This window comes from Erpetoichthys calabaricus, chromosome 5, assembly GCF_900747795.2.
Source record: "Erpetoichthys calabaricus chromosome 5, fErpCal1.3, whole genome shotgun sequence".
Taxonomy (NCBI): Eukaryota; Metazoa; Chordata; class Cladistia; order Polypteriformes; family Polypteridae; genus Erpetoichthys; species Erpetoichthys calabaricus.
Window position 1 is genome coordinate 246723224 of NC_041398.2, and position 17039 is coordinate 246740262.

The 17039-nt window shown below is 42.0% G+C and overlaps 1 protein-coding gene across 5 annotated transcripts in view; it reads right to left on the reverse strand.

The window, feature by feature from the left end:
* Positions 1 to 17039, reverse strand: part of gab1 (GRB2-associated binding protein 1) — a 166469-nt gene that overhangs the window by 77001 nt on the left and 72429 nt on the right. The window contains exon 1 of one of the 5 annotated variants that reach the window (XM_051928157.1): positions 6850 to 7137. The exons of the other annotated variants lie outside the window; for them this stretch is intronic. The gene's annotated coding sequence lies outside the window, so the exon portion shown is untranslated. Of the gene's footprint in view, positions 1 to 6849; positions 7138 to 17039 lie in introns of those variants that run through there. 5 annotated transcript variants of the gene reach the window in all.

Genomic DNA, 17039 nt, shown 5'->3' on the forward strand with positions numbered 1-17039 from the left:
CCAAACCCCATGCAATAAACAAAAAGCTCACTACAGCCCCCCCATTGTAATAAACATGAAGCCCACTGCTGCCCCCAATTCCTATAAATGCAAAGCCTCTCACAACAGCCCACTAACTATGAATATGAAGGGCAATCCAACCTCCATTACCATGAGCTCAAGGGCCATTACGGCCCCCCATTACTGTAACCATGAAATGCATTACGGTCTCCACTATACGAAGCATAAAGCCCACTACACCCCCCCCCCCCCATTACAATGAACACAAAGGCCATTACAGGCTCCATAACAATAAGCACAAAGCCCATCACAGCCCCTCAGGCCTCATTACTTTAAAGACAAAGACCACTGCAGCCCCCCCATTACTATCAACACAAACATTTACGGCACTAAAACCCCTCAATACCACAAAGTCCACTACAGCCCCCATTACAACCCACTTTAATATAAGCAAAGACCACTACAGTGCCCCTTATAATAAATATGAATTACATGACAGCCCCTCCATTATTTTTAGCACTAGACCCTTTAGAAACCCCCATTACAAAACGTGCGTTACAACACCTCCAATATTAGGAGCACAAAGCCCATTGCAAACCCACCACTGCAGCCCCCAAAATATAAACACAAAGCTCATTAACCCCCCCCCATCACTATGACCATGAAATGCATTTCAACTCAGACCCACCACACACATGCCCGTCACTATAAACACACAGCCCACCACAGCCCCCCATTACTATCAACTCAAACCCCTCAATACCACAAAGCCCACCACAGCCAAAACCCACATTATAATAAGCATGAAGTGGGCCGCACCCTCCATTATTCTGAGAATTAGACCCCATAGATAGATAGATAGATAGATAGATAGATAGATAGATAGATAGATAGATAGATAGATAGATAGATGAAAGGCACTATATAATAGATAGATAGAAGTGAAAGGCACTATATGATAGATAGATAGATAGATAGATAGATAGATAGATAGATGAAAGGCACTATATAATAGATAGATAGAAGTGAAAGGCACTATATGATAGATAGATAGATAGAAGTGAAAGGCACTATATAATAGATAGATAGAAGTGAAAGGCACTATATGATAGATAGATAGATAGATAGATAGATAGATAGATAGATAGATAGATAGAAGTGAAAGGCACTATATAATAGATAGATAGATAGAGATAGATAGAAGTGAAAGGCACTATATAATAGATAGATAGAAGTGAAAGGCACTATATGATAGATAGATAGATAGATAGATAGATAGATAGATAGATAGATGAAAGGCACTATATGATAGATAGATAGAGATAGATAGATAGATAGATAGATAGATAGATAGATAGATAGATAGATAGATAGATAGATAGATGGATGAAAGGCACTATATAATAGATAGATAGAAGTGAAAGGCACTATATGATAGATAGATAGATAGATAGATAGATAGATAGATAGATAGATGAAAGGCACTATATAATAGATAGATAGATAGATAGATAGATAGATAGATAGATAGATAGATAGATAATCCCAATGGGAAATTCACATTCTTCAGCAGCAGCAGCATACTGATAAGATAAATAATATTAAATTAAAGAATGATAATAATGCAGTTGAAAAAACAGACAATAACTATGTATAATGTTAAATATTAACGTTTACCTTAAAAAGTCGCATAGTTTGGGGGAGGAACCCCCATTACAACAAACATGAAGCCCATTATAGCCCCCTCATCACTATGAGCAAGCGGCACACTGGAACCCCTCCATTATTCTGAGCACAAGGCCCAATGCAAACCCACCATTACAGCCCCCCCCCAATCCCCATTACTAGAAACACAAAGCTCATTACAACCCCTCTTTACAATAAACCCAAAGTGTACCACCACCCCTCCATTACTACGAGCACTAGACCCCTTAAGAAACCCCCATTACTATTAACAGAAAGCCCACTGGCGCCCCAGTTATAACAAACCTGGAGCCCATCACGAAGTGCCTTACAACCTCTGCATTGTTTGCAGCACAAGACCCACCACACACTCTCATTACCATAAACACAGAGCCCACCACAGCCCCATTACAATAAACATGTAGCCCATTATAGCCCCAGTTACTCTGGACATGTGCACCACAGCCTCCATTATTATAAGCAGTAGACCCCTCAGAAACCTCCAATACTAAGACAGCCCCCATTACCAATAACACAAAGCTCCTTATAACCCCACATTACAACAAACACGAGGGTGGCACGGTGGCACAGTGGGTAGCGCAGCTGCCTCACATTTAGGAGACCTGGGGTTCGTTTTCCAGGTCCTCCCTGTGTGGAGTTTGCATGTTCTCTCTGTGTCTTTGTGGGTTTCCTCCTACAGTCCACAGATCCTAAATTGGTGATCCTAAATTGTCCCTAGTGTGTCCTATGGTGGGCTGACGCCCTGCCCGGGGTGTATTCCTGCCTTGTGCCCTGTGCTGGCTGGGATTGGCTCCAGCAGACCCCTATGACTCTGTGTTAGGATATAGCAGGTTGGATAATGACGGACTGACTGACAACAAACATGAAGTCTGTTACAGCCCCCCATTACTATGAATATTAAAGGCAACACAGCCCTCATTACTGTTAACACAAAGCCCACCCTATCCCTCATTATAATTAACATGGAGCCCATCACAGTCTCCCAGTCCACCTCTTCATTATTCTGAGCACAAAGCCTGCTACAAACCAAACAATGCAGCCCCCCCCCCCCACCCCCATTGCTAAAAACAGAAACTTGAAGTGTATTACCACCCCACCATTACTACATGAACTATCCACCCCCCCCCCCATTACTATTAACACAAAGCCCACTACAGCCATAAATGGGATAAACTGTACAAAATCCAGGTGTGCAAAGCTTATAGAGACTCGCCAAGAAGACTTGATGCTGGAATTGCTCTTAAAGGGGCTTCTGCAAGTACTGAATTGAGGGTCTGAATACTTTTATTAAAAATCAAAAACTGAAACTACATATATTTGCAGCCTTTCCTGAAAATACTTGTCATTATGGGATATCGAATGCAGATTGATAGGCAAAAATGGCAAATTTGTCCATTCACAATTAAAGCAACAACAACACAATAAAGTGTCCTGAAAATGGAGGGGTTTGAATACTTTCTGAATCCACCACACACACACACACACACACACACACAGAGTACATACTCACAGACCCACCCACCCACATACACACACAGGCCCCTTGTTTCTCACTGCTGAGACTGAGGTGGGAGGCCAGAGACGAGGGACGCTCACTTAAATCCCTCAGAGCCATTTTTCATTTCTTTTCTGAGCGCTCCTCACCCACCAGTACAATTCCCTGAAACAAAGTGCAAGCCTGAGAAGGTCATCAAAATGGACGATCTCTACAAACCCCTCCACCTCCCCCAACCACCCACCCACTCGCCCGCCTGTCTGCCCACCAAGGTCAGATGTACCCGACAAAGCCACATCTTTAGAATTCAACACATTCCAATGACATGGCATCTCTGGTCACATGAGCACACCGGCTTCAGTAGACAATTGGCCATTTGCTGAAGAGTCGCTGGTAGATTTGGAGCTACAGAGGATTACAAAACTGAGACGGATGAAGGCTGAAATGACACCCCGAATATCCAGTAAACCCCGGCCCCTGCACCCTACCCCCCCCCAAACCCCAGTAGTTAAACCCCTCCACACCATACAGAATGGAGGATAAATACAGTAAAGTTAGAACTACGTGTGCTTGTATTTTCATGCATGTACCATACAGGAGTGTGTGGGGGCTCAGCACCAGAGGTAAAGCGACCTCCTCTCTTCTATCGTCCACCCCAGAGTGACAGAGAATCCCATCCTAGACGAGTGACCTCACTTTTGGTGTGCTTCAGAAGTCCCGCCTCCTCAGGCAACAGCAAATAAACGAGCAGCCCCAACCGGACGGCAGTGTCCATTCTGAACCCGTGTTGTTAAGGAGCCGCACCGGCCCACACAAGCCATTGTGTCGTGAAGACTTTGCCCTGCTAAGGAACTCCGCAGTATTTAGCTGGCTTTACTTTTGTTTTGTTTATCATTCCTTATCATGTATTAGCATTGGTGCCATATGACTTTATTTTTCTATCTTTTTCTCTATTTTCACTGTTCACTCCTACCACTTTCTTTTATGTGGACTCGTTCCTTGGACACTTTTTACATTTTACTACGGACATCAGTATGCTGCTGCTGGAGTATGTGAATTTCCCCTTGGGATTAATAAAGTATCTATCTATCTATCTATCTTAAATGGCATGCTCTGAGAAGACCCCAGAATTTGTTGCCCTTTGCCTGTCGTCTTCTACATTACATATGTGTGTATATATGTGTATACAGTATCTGTGTATTACACATTTTATATACATACACACACGCACACACAGTACACATTCATTTACATACATGAAAACACACACAGTACATACACTCAATACATGCAAACATAAACACATACACATGCAGAGATATATATATTTGTATGTGTATAGAGGGTAGATGGATAGGATATTGTGAAAGGCACTATATGATTGATAGATATGAAAGGCAATATATGATTGATAGATAGATAGATAGATAGATAGATAGATAGATAGATAGATAGATAGATAGAAAAGGCACTATATGATTGACTGATAGACAGACAGACAGATATGAAAGGCACTATATAATTGATTGATAGACAGACAGACAGATATGAAAGGCACTATATTATAGATACACAGACAGACATGAAAGGCACTATATAATTGACAGACACAGACAGAGAGATAGAGAGATGGATAGATATGAAAGGCACTATATAATTGATAGACAGACAGACAGACATGAAAGGCACTATATAATTGACAGACACAGACAGACAGATAGAGAGATGGATAGATATGAAAAGCACTATATAATTGACAGACAGATATGAAAGGCACTATATAATTGACAGACACAGACAGATGACAGACAGACAGAGAGATGGATAGATATGAAAGGCACTATATAATTGATAGACAGACAGACAAACAGACAGACATGAAAGGCACTATATAATTGACAGACACAGACAGACAGATGACAGACAGACAGAGAGATGGATAGATATGAAAGGCACTATATAATTGATAGACAGACAGACAGACATGAAAGGCACTATATAATTGACAGACACAGACAGACAGATAGAGAGATGGATAGATATGAAAAGCACTATATAATTGACAGACAGATATGAAAGGCACTATATAATTGACAGACACAGACAGACAGATGACAGACAGATAGAGAGATGGATAGATATGAAAGGCACTATATAATTGATAGACAGACAGACAAACAGACAGACATGAAAGGCACTATATAATTGACAGACACTGACAGACAGATAGAGAGATGGATAGATATGAAAGGCACTATATAATTGATAGACAGACAGACAGATATGAAAGGCACTATATAATTGACAGACACAGATAGATAGATAGATAGATAGATAGATAGATAGATAGATAGATAGATAGATAGATAGATGTGAAAGGCACTATATAACAGACAGACACAGACAGATATGAAAGGCACTATATTATAGATAGATAGATAGTGCCTTTCACATCTATCTAACAGATAGACAGACAGACAGACAGACAGACCTTTAATTTTTCCAAAGAGACTGGAGGCACTTAGTACATACATACAATACAGAATAGTTATTATACACAGTACAATGGTGTTTGTATGTATACACACATACACAGCCATACATAAACGCACATATGTACAATGAGTGGATTTTGTGTATGTATGTATTAACATATTAATAGATATAAATGTCCATAAGGTAATTACAAAGTATATGCAGTATATCATACACACACTACAGTAAGAGAGATGCATACAATGGAGGGCAGTGTGCAGATGGATGCATACAATACAGAAAAACAAATACTGTGCAAACACACGAACATAGAAGACAGATGTACACACACACACACCCAGTATATTATACTATTCAAATAAAGTCACATAAGCACAGAAAAACAGATATAAGTGGTGGTGTGCACACGAGTATATAAATTGAGAGTTCCTGAAGGCAGACTGAGACTATTGATGGCAAACATGCTGCAGTACAATTGAACATTAGACACTGTGTGTGTGTGTGTGTGTGTGTTAGAATTTAACTTTATATTATATAGTGCCTTTCACATCTATCCATTTACAGCTGCTATGTAGTGCCTTCCCTATCTCACCAATCTACCTATCCAGTATTTTTTTTATTTCTCTCTGTCCATACAGTTTCCCATCGAGACCCCCACCCACAGCATTGCCCCACAGGCCTGCAGTCACAGATACAAACGGTAACTGAAGCTCTGCATGTACCCCAGTGAAATTAGGGTTGTGGACACACACACACACACATGTCTGTAACGCACGTGCTTTGTGTCTTTGTTTATGCCCCTTTGTATACACACACACACACACTTGGTGTCCTCCTGGTGGTCCGTCAATGTGTATCCTCCTCACATACACATCTCGTCTGGGTGTGCGTCCGTATGTGCCCCCCCACACACACACACAGGCGTACGGGTCTATACTCATAAACACAGACACGCGCCCGTGTGCCCACCAGTTGTTGCTCAGTTCACCGCTGGCCCTTTACATTCAAGCCCTGAACCAGAAGCCGAGCCTCGAGGCGCCACAAGCGGAGACCTCATTGATTTTTTTTTAACATGAGCAGAGCCCCTAACTGAACACGAAACAGTAACAGAATGAAAACAAACGAGTGAATAAGAACAGAGGAGACGTACTGACCTCACACACCAAAAACAGAAGAGTGAACTGTCCCGACTGCAAGATCCCGAGATTTTTAGTTGCTGTAAACACCCAGCAGTCGACGGCAGCCGTGCCACTATTAAATGACAAGTGACATCCAAATAGTTGGTGATAGGGAAAAAAAAAAAAAAGAGAAAATGACACGGGACAGGCGTAGAGCACGTCCGGCTTCCCAACAACGGAGAAGAGCAGAAGCAAATCCAACCCTCGGTGGGTAAAGAAGAGGGGGTCTCCTCCTGTCGGCAGCGCCAACTGTTATCAAGCTGCTTCCTCAGAATGATGACCCGCTACGCAGAAGCCACATGTCCAGTTTGAAAAGAGAGAAAAAAAAATGACTTTCCTCTCTCACTCCAAACAAGCCACCCCCCCCCCAACACACACACACACACACACACACACACACACCTGCCCACCTGCCCCCCCTCCTTATCGCTGGCTCCAATCCAGGACAGTGACATCAACAGCTCAGCCCTAATGTAATGGAGTAAGACAGGAGGGGGAGAGAAAAACAACAACAAAAAAGACAGCAGCGGACCACTTGGGATGGCAGCTAAAAGCACAGCAGGCCACAAACACTCAGTAGTTGTGTGCAGGCATTGGGGGGGCTTGGGCTCAGCGTCACTGCCCTTCACACAGGCCTGCCAGATTACACAGGTGGGCTCCGGCATTTCACAGCTTGGCTTCAACAATGGGCCTGCTCTACCCTGGAAATCCCCCCCCCCAAAAAAGAACACCAAAATGAGTTTCTGTGAATGTAGGGGGCTAAGAAGTGGACAGTAAATAACACACACACACAACATCTTAGCGGTATTACAGACACGGGCCTAATCATCTAAATACACACACACACAAAGCATTGAACGGTGAACACTGACCGGTGACACAAACCGGCAAGGGCCACATTCATTTTGCCACACAAAGGGACGCCCCACAGCCTGGGGTCATAGGGTCAGGTTCAAGACGGGGAACACAAGCTCACCCAGTGTAACCTGTCGAGGAGAGAAACACGCTGCAGTACACCGAAATGAGGCCCACCGACATCAGACAGCGTGGCGACGTGGTTAAGGCTTTGGACTTTTGGAGGATGTGAACCCAAATCCCACTACTGACACCACGGGACATCGCGCCTCCCCTGTGCTGCAATTGGAAAGACAAAAGAAATGCAACCAATCATATCTCTCAGATGATGTAAGGTGCTCTGGATAAAAGGTGCCAGTTTAATAATATTAATATTGGGCACATTTCTGTTGTTTACTGTTCATTGCTCTATACAGATAATCAATGAGGCCTACAAAAAGACCTGAAACAAAATACTGAAGGCAACAACTAACACCGACTTCATGTTTGAAACTTGGCTCGGCGGGCACCAACAACTTGTATAATACAGCAGTCCACATTACATACATCGCCTAAATTATACTTACATGCTGTATACACACACAGACACGCACACACATACAGTATGAACAAACTCTGCACAAGTAGAGCCCTCTCTGGGATTAGTACTCAACCAGCTCGCTATCTACAACAGGCGGCAGACTTTATAGAAGCTCTCCTTTTAGTATTATTTATTTATTATTCATATTTTCATTAATATTATTTTACTTAAATATTAATATAGTAATATTACTATAATTTATTAATGTCTTCAATTTATTTTAAATATTAATTAGCATAGTCATTTATTAATATTAATGTCTTAATTTTATTTTAAATATTCATTAATAGTACTTTATTAATATAATTTATTATATTAATTTTATTTTAAATATTCATTAAGACAGTAATTTATTAATATTTTATTTTAAATATTCATTAATATAGTAATTAATATAAATTTTATTTTAAATATTCATTAATGTAGTAATTTATTAATATAATTTTAGTTTAAATATTCATTAAGACAGTAATTTATTAATATTAATATTTTATTTTAAATATTCATTACTATAGTAATTAATATTAATGTATTAAATCAGTGGCATGGTGGCGCAGTGGTAGCGCTGCTGCCGCGCAGTTTGGAGACCCGGGTTCGCTTCCCGGGTCCTCACTGCGAGGAGTTTGCATGTTCTCCCCGTGTCTACATGGGTTTCCTCCCACAGTCCAAAGACATGCAGGTTAGGTGCATTGGCAATCTTAAATTGTCCCTAGTGTGTGCTTGGTGTGTGTGTGTGTGTGTGTGAGTGTGTGCCCTGCAGTGGGTTGGCATCCTGCCCGGGATTGGTTCCTACCTTGCGCCCTGTGTTGGCTGAGATTGGCTCCAGCAAACCCCCATAACCCTGTCTTTGGATTCAGTGGGCTGGAAAATGGATGGATGGATTAATTCTATTTTAAATACTCATTAATATAGTCATTTATTAATATAATTATTAATGTATTAATTTTATTTTAAATATTAATTACTATACTAATATTAATGTCCTCATTTTATTTTAAATATTCATTAAGATGATAATGTACTAACATAATTTATTAATATTAATGGATTCATTTTATTTTAAATATTCATTAAGATAGTAATGTATTAACATAATTTATTAATATTAATGTATTCATTTTATTTTAAATATTAATATGAATGTATTAACTATTTTAAATACTCATTAATATAGTAATTTAATATAATTAAAATTTATTAATACTATATTAATATTTAAAATGGAAATTTTTATAGCATTATATAGTATAGTTTTATAGAATGTCATTACTATAATTCAATAATATTAATGTATTCATTTTATTTTAAATATTCATTAAGATAGTAATGTATTATTAATATTAATGTATTAATTTTATTTTAAATATTCATTAAGATAGTAATGTATTAACATAATTTATTAATATTAATGTATTAACTATTTTAAATACTCATTAATATAGTAATTTATTAATTTATTAAAATTAATTTATGAATTCCATTTTAAATATTAATATAGTAATTTTTATAGCATTATATAGTATAGTTTTATAGCAATTATATAGTATAGTTTTATAGAATTAGTCATTACTATAATTCAATAATATTAATGTATTAATTTTAAATATTCAGTAGTTATAAATTATATATGTATTACTATAATTTACTTTAATTTTAAACATTAATATAGTAATTTAGTAATATAATTTATTCATATTTATTAATATTAATATTATTTGATTTATTAATATGTACGTGTTGTTAATATTACTTTGTTTTTATTATTTTTTTATTATTTATACTTATTAATAACTTTATTAATTATTAAGAAATATTATTTATTTATTTATTTTTTTTAAGTGAATTAACATGATTAACTAGTAATGTTAAGATCTGGCCACACATTTTTGAATGACTTTCTAAGTCAAACTGAAGAGATGCCTGCTGTGAGCACAGACGCCCGCGCCGGCCCACCTCGACTGCCTCTCAGACAAGCGGTGGACTTGAGGAATGTCACACGGCGAGTATAAAAGGTCTGATGGCTGCACACGTCTGTAACCTCTGCGAATAGGAGAGACTGTGAGGAATGTCAAGTGGGAACTACAGTGTGATACATTGCCGTACTCACCCGGTAGCACTGTGATCACCTGCGCGCCTCATCAGAAGAGCTCATCATCCGAAAATGAAAAGGGCAAAAATCCGGAGCAAAGATAAAAGTTACAAGCTGGTCTGGAGACGGAAGGGGTGAAGATCCCAAATGTGCCAGCTTTGAAGGGCACTTACACAATTAGCAGGCAGGCAGCAGCCCGCGGGTACAAAGCTGACCAGCAGATGTCCACCTTCATCACTTTCACGGCGTCAACCTGAAAGTCCACATTGGAGGGGACGTCCCTCACCTGGTGGCCCAAGAAAACACTAAAACTGGAGGTGCACATCAGTTCAGACAGACAGACAGGAAAGATAAGAGCCGCACTGACTTGGAACCCTGTTGGTGAGACGAGGTACATTTAAAGTGACTGTCACACTGGGCCCTCCATCGTGTTGGGGACAATGACACATTTTTTTCCTTGATTCCCCCCTTCTGCTCCACAGTTTAACATTAAAATGAAACACTTCAGACCTTATGATTAAAGTGCACACTCCAGACATTTTGGTCACAAAACACTTTTTCTGCATGTCCCCATGGGCTTTTGGGTGGGCCACTCATCAATACTCATACACCTGGGCTTTTGGGTGGGCCACTCAATGACACTCACAGACCTGAGCATTTGGGTGGGCCACTCACAGACCTGGGTTTTTGGGTGGGCTACTCAACGACACTCACAGACTTGTCCTAAAGTTACTCTCGCCTTGTCACTGCTTCAGATCGCCTTTGTGTTGAAATTTGAACAGTCGCCCCAGTCTGCGGTGGTCTGCACTCTGGAACAGGACCCCTCTGTATTTGGCTGCATTCGTCCTTCACTCAATTCTCACCGGTCCTTCTGTCCATGTCCAAGTCCAAGTCGCATGACACTGCCACCACCATGCTTGTGCTTGTGATTCCTCGGGTGGGTTTCATGGCTTCATAAGACCCCTCAGCCTACTTCTACCCTTTGGAGTCTGCAGCTGCCATTGTTCAACATGAGGACAGAAGCTACGCCAATGAAAGTCCCATGAGGCTACTTTGCACTAATGGTCGCTGTTTTCTTTGCAGTGAAAGAGGCGGCGGGCAGACAAACAAACCCCCCGCCAAATTCTGATTCTTGTCCTTGTCTTTCAATCAGATATAAAACCCTTGATGCATATTGTTAGGAAGTCACTGCACACTGAAGGAGTGCAAGAATGGGCAGCTGCCATCAGTCAGGATTGGGCCCAGAAGTTGATGGACAGACAGCATGCCAGGGGGAATTGAAAAAGAAAGAAGGGCCAGCCCTGCAAATCTGGACTCTGCGCATAAACGTCACGTCATTGTCAATCAAAGCCTTTGAAACTTCTGAACTGCTCGTCATTCTACTTCAGTCTACCAGAGAAACATCTGACAGAAAGATCTAGAAACACAAAACCAGCAAACTTCATATTTGTGTCATTCTCCAAATTTTTACGCCACATACCAACCCAGGCCTGGTCCATGCCTACCCTCTGGTCAGTGCCTATGACATTACAGGACGGGGCACTCGCCCGCTCACGTCGTGTATCCGTGCAGTCGGATCAGCATTCGTTCTCATGGCAGAACTGCCCTTGGGGGAAGCAGCACTCCCTTCAATCTCAAAACACCCTGGGAATGCCGGCAACAAACAAAACACGTAAACCTGGCGCTCTTTTCTTTTCACACCAAACCGAATTTCAAGCACGAACACAGGAGGTACTGCCAAGGCAGAAAAACCGCACGCCCTTCAGGCTACTGGATGTTCCAAGACAGTGAGATGACGAAGGTGTGCCTCGTTTACCCCGTGGGGGAGAATCCTGCCCTGAGAACAAAAAAATGAATGAATCCGACTTGACGTAATGGTCACCACGCATGTAGCCACAAGCCTTCGGAGGCAAACCTGGCACTGCCAGTCGAGTTCGCAGGGCGCCTGTGGAACTTCAGATTGAATTCAATCGACACAAAAATATCAAATACGGACTTACAGTACGTGTGTTTCTGGATGTTTCGGTCAGTGCAGTGATTTATATCATTTATTTTGATAATTGCTATCAAAATGGCCCCAAAAAAGCTAGAAAAGAAGCTAAGGAAGGAAGAGAAGGGCGGCACGGTGGCGGAGTGGGTAGCGCTGCTGCCTCGCAGTTGGGAGACCTGGGTTCACTTCCCGGGTCCTCCATGCGTGGAGTTTGCATGTTCTCCCCGTGTCTGCGTGGGTTTCCTCCCACAGTCCAAAGACATGCAGGTTAGGTGGATTGGCGATTCTAAATTGGCCCTAGTGTGTGCTTGGTGTGTGGGTGTGTTTGTGTGTCTCCTGCGGTGGGTTGGCACCCTGCCCGGGATTGGTTCCTGCCTTGTGCCCTGTGTTGGCTGGGATTGGCTCCAGCAGACCCCCGTGACCCTGTGTTTGGATTCAACGGGTTGGAAAATGGATGGATGGAAGGAAGAGAAGGTAACAAAAGCGATCACAATCGAAACGAAGAAGGAAATTGAGAGGAAACATGAGAGTGGTGTTCGTGTGACCGATCTCGCTAATATGTACAGCATGTCGAAATCCACCATCTCAACAATTTTACAAAGAAAAGATTTGTATAAGGAGGCTCCTTCCAAACAATAACCACCTTCCATTTCATTCTCCTCCTCCTTCCTCCCTGCAGCCCAAAGATGTCAACTTAAATGGAGAGTACAGTATGAAATTGTTGTTTCTGGTAGGCACTTTTTATAACTTTTTGGTTAGCACATTAGAAAAATTATTGGTGTTTTTGGTAAATTATGCACATTATACCACCTCTGCTCCTTAGGGACAAGCTGTCAGAGATGGGAGTAGACTCATACCTGGTGGCATGGATCGTGGACTATCTTACAGACAGACCTCAGTGTGTGCGCCTCGGGATCTGCAGGTCTGACATTGTGGTCAGCAGCACAGGAGCGCCGCAGGGGACTGTACTTTCTCCGGTCCTGTTCAGCCTATATACATCTCCAATACAACTCGGAGTCCTGCCACGTGCAAAAATTTGCTGATGACACTGCTATCATGGGCTGCATCAGGAGTGGGCAGGAGGATGAGTATAGGAACCTAATCAAGGACTTTGTTAAATGGTGCGACTCAAACCACCTACAACTGAACACCAGCAAAACCAAGGAGCTGGTGGTGGATTTTAGGAGGACCAGACCCCTCATGGACCCCGTGGTCATCAGAGGTGACTGACTGTGTGCAGAGGGTGCAGACCTATAAATACCTGGGAGTGCAGCTGGATGATAAACTGGACTGGACTGCCAATACTGATGCTCTGTGCAAGAGAGGACAGAGCCGACTATACTTCCTTAGAAGGCTGGCGTCCTTCAACATCTGCAAGAAGACGCTGCAGATGTTCTATCAGATGGTTGTGGCGACACGGTGGTGTGCTGGGGAGGCAGCATTAAGAAGAAGGACGCCTCACGCCTGGACAAACTGGTGAGGAAGGCAGGCTCTATTGTAGGCACGGAGCAGGACAGTCTGACATCTGTGGCAGAGCAACGGGCACTGAGCAGACTCCTGTCAATTATGGAGAATCCACTGCATCCACTGAACAGGATCATCTCCAGACAGAGGAGCAGCTTCAGCGACAGACTGCTGTCACCGTCCTGCTCCACTGACAGACTGAGGAGATCGTTCCTCCACCACACTATGCGACTCTTCAATTCCACCCGGGGGGGTAAACGTTAACATTATACAAAGTTATTGTCTGTTATACCTGCATTGTTATCACTCTTTAATTTAATATTGTTTTATATCAGTATGCTACTGCTGGAGTATGGGAATTTCCCCTTGGGATTAATAAAGTATCTATCTTTTTTTATTATGAAAAGGTTAAGTAAGTGTTGCTGTGGGAGGTTCGGAATGCATTATGGGTATTTCCATTATTTCTTATGGGAAAAAAAGTCTTGACTTAAAACCAACTTGAGTTACAACCAGCCCTCGCGATCGAATTGAGTTTGTAAGTCAAGGGTCTACTGTATATCAGTGGCCACGATAATTCTTGGGCACTTCAGTGTGTCCTTAACATATGGGATGTGATGCTATAAATATGGTGGGGTTCGCATTCTCCGTTAACCCTCAGTGGATGAAAACCTCTTTTCTCTTTAACTAGTGCTGGTTGGCCTAATCCTCCAGTAGGCCCCAACGTTAAGTTTTAACTCCTCTTTGGAAATTCTTTGATGTCTGCTTTATCGCTGCACTGACTTTCTTTACCCCTTTGACCCTGATTCCTCACTACTTTATCATTTTTCTTTTCTTTTTTTAAACACACACAATAATCCTTGGCACCCTGCTTGTCATTACAAGAAGGCAACCTGGCGGGCATGCAGCCTTCTCCTTCATATGTTTATATCAAACATAATAAGTAAGAAAAAGAAAAAAAAACAAAACAGGGCGTCGAAAGAATGCAATATGCAGATCCAGGGAATCAAACACAAAGTTTAAGCCGCCGTTGCGTTTCTCCAGCTGCAGACGTGAAGAGGGTTTCCCTGGTGCTCGGCGTGGAATGATGAGTCACGAAAATGGCTGGGAATCAAGTTTCGACTCGGCTGCTCCCAGGTTAACTCGAGAGAGAGTGTGACAGACGGACAAATACTGGCTCAGCCGGTCGGTCTGCTCTGGGTCAGTGCGGTAGGGGGAGAGAAGGGGGATTTACTCTGACATTCCAAATTTCCAAGGACGCCGCCGGCTCCTTATGTTTCAGGTTCTGAGAGGCGTGCAGAGTGTAGCGCATGAAGGCCATGATGAAGTGATCACAGAATTCACAGAGGCTTTACAAATAACGGAGGCGGCGTCCACCTTGAAAACGAGTCACCGGTGCGTGTGCAGTGCATACAAACCTCATGGATGTTTTCACACTGTATTGTTATACAAAATCAAGACACAGTGGATTGAATTTGTCTTTTTTTTTGGACATGAATCAACAGGAAGAGACTCCTGAAAACCAACGTGGAAACGGATCTCTGAGACTTGGTTTAAATTAATGACAAATTTAAAATACAAAAAGTCGGAATTAACGTAAGCCATCCTATTTCAGGGATTTCATAAGAAATGTACCGATTTACTTCATGAGGTAGACGTACTGTGGACGTTAGGGGTCGCTGTTGCCCCTTAAACCCAGACAGACAAGACACTCTGGACACAAGTTAAAAGCACCAAGAAGTATTCTTTCTATTATTTCTTCTTTCCTGGGCTTCAAAGCACCTCCACCACAACAAACACAATCAATAATTTAATACTCTTCTAATTCTCCTCCACACCTCCCAGCAAGCTCTGTCAACTACCTCCCGACTCCGGCTCGCTTGCTGGCTCTCCACCAGTCCGATCGATCGATCGATCGATCGATAGATAGATAGATAGATAGATAGATAGATACATACTTTATTAATCCCAAGGGTAAATTCACAAATAGTCCTTGACCTGGAAGTCAAGGGTTCAGATGGAGAACTGCATTTTTCTTCAGCCCAGAAGTGCGTCTGTGCTTCCGTCCCCGTGACTTTGGAGTACTTCTGGGCTATGTACACAGTAGGGACTCCTCAGTCTCCCTGCAGTGTCTCCTGGTGGCACCCACAGTACCCAGGAGGGCTGTGTTGCCGAACTCCAAGTCCCACGATGCCCTGCAGGCATCTGGAGCATCACTGCAGTCCAGGGAAACTGCCATCTATCGTCCTGGAGGAGGCAGTGTACCAGATAAGCTGCCCTCCCCTATCCTTCCGTTACTGGGGTGTCCCGGTCGGGATGAACTTCTGGTCGTCCATTACAGTACATAATAAACAAGAAAAGATGCGTCACACGTTGGAAATACTGTATTAAAATTATAATTAAAAAAAATATATTGTGTGCTTCAATTTAAATGTTTAAAGTCTAAATATTCTCAACTGTAAGAGAAACTGGTCATTTTTCACCCCTCTGATTGAGGTCCACAGAGTAGGGATGACGACTCTCTTTCTATGGAAATGTGGACATTTGGGCCGAAAAATGAGGACTTTGGAGGATGGCAATATAGCTTTATACGGTCTCTTATGGTTTTTTTTAAATACAGTGCATCCGGAAAGTATTCCCAGCGCATCATTTTTTCCACATTTTGTTATGTTACAGCCTTATTCCAAAATGAATTAAATTCATTTTTTTCCTCAGAATTCTACACACAACACCCCATAATGACAACGTGAAAAAAGTTTACTTGAGATTTTTGCAAATTTATTAAAAATAAAAAAATTGAGAAAGCACATGTACATAAGTATTCACAGCCTTTGCCGTGAAGCTCAAAATTGAGCTCAGGTGCCTCCTGTTTCCCCTGATCATCCTTGAGATGTTTCTGCAGCTTCATTGGAGTCCACCTTGGGGTCAATTCAGTTGACTGGACATGATTTGGAAAGGCACACACCTGTCTATAGAAGGTCCCACAGTTGACAGTTCATGTCAGAGCACAAACCAAGCATGAAGTCAAAGGAATTGTCTGTAGACCTCCGAGACAGAATTGTCTCTTGGCACAAATCTGGGGAAAGTTACAGAAACATTTCTGCTGATTTGAAGGTCCCAATGAGCACAGTGGCCTCCATCATCCATAAGTGGAAGAAGTTCAAAACCACCAGGACTCTTCCTAGAGCTGG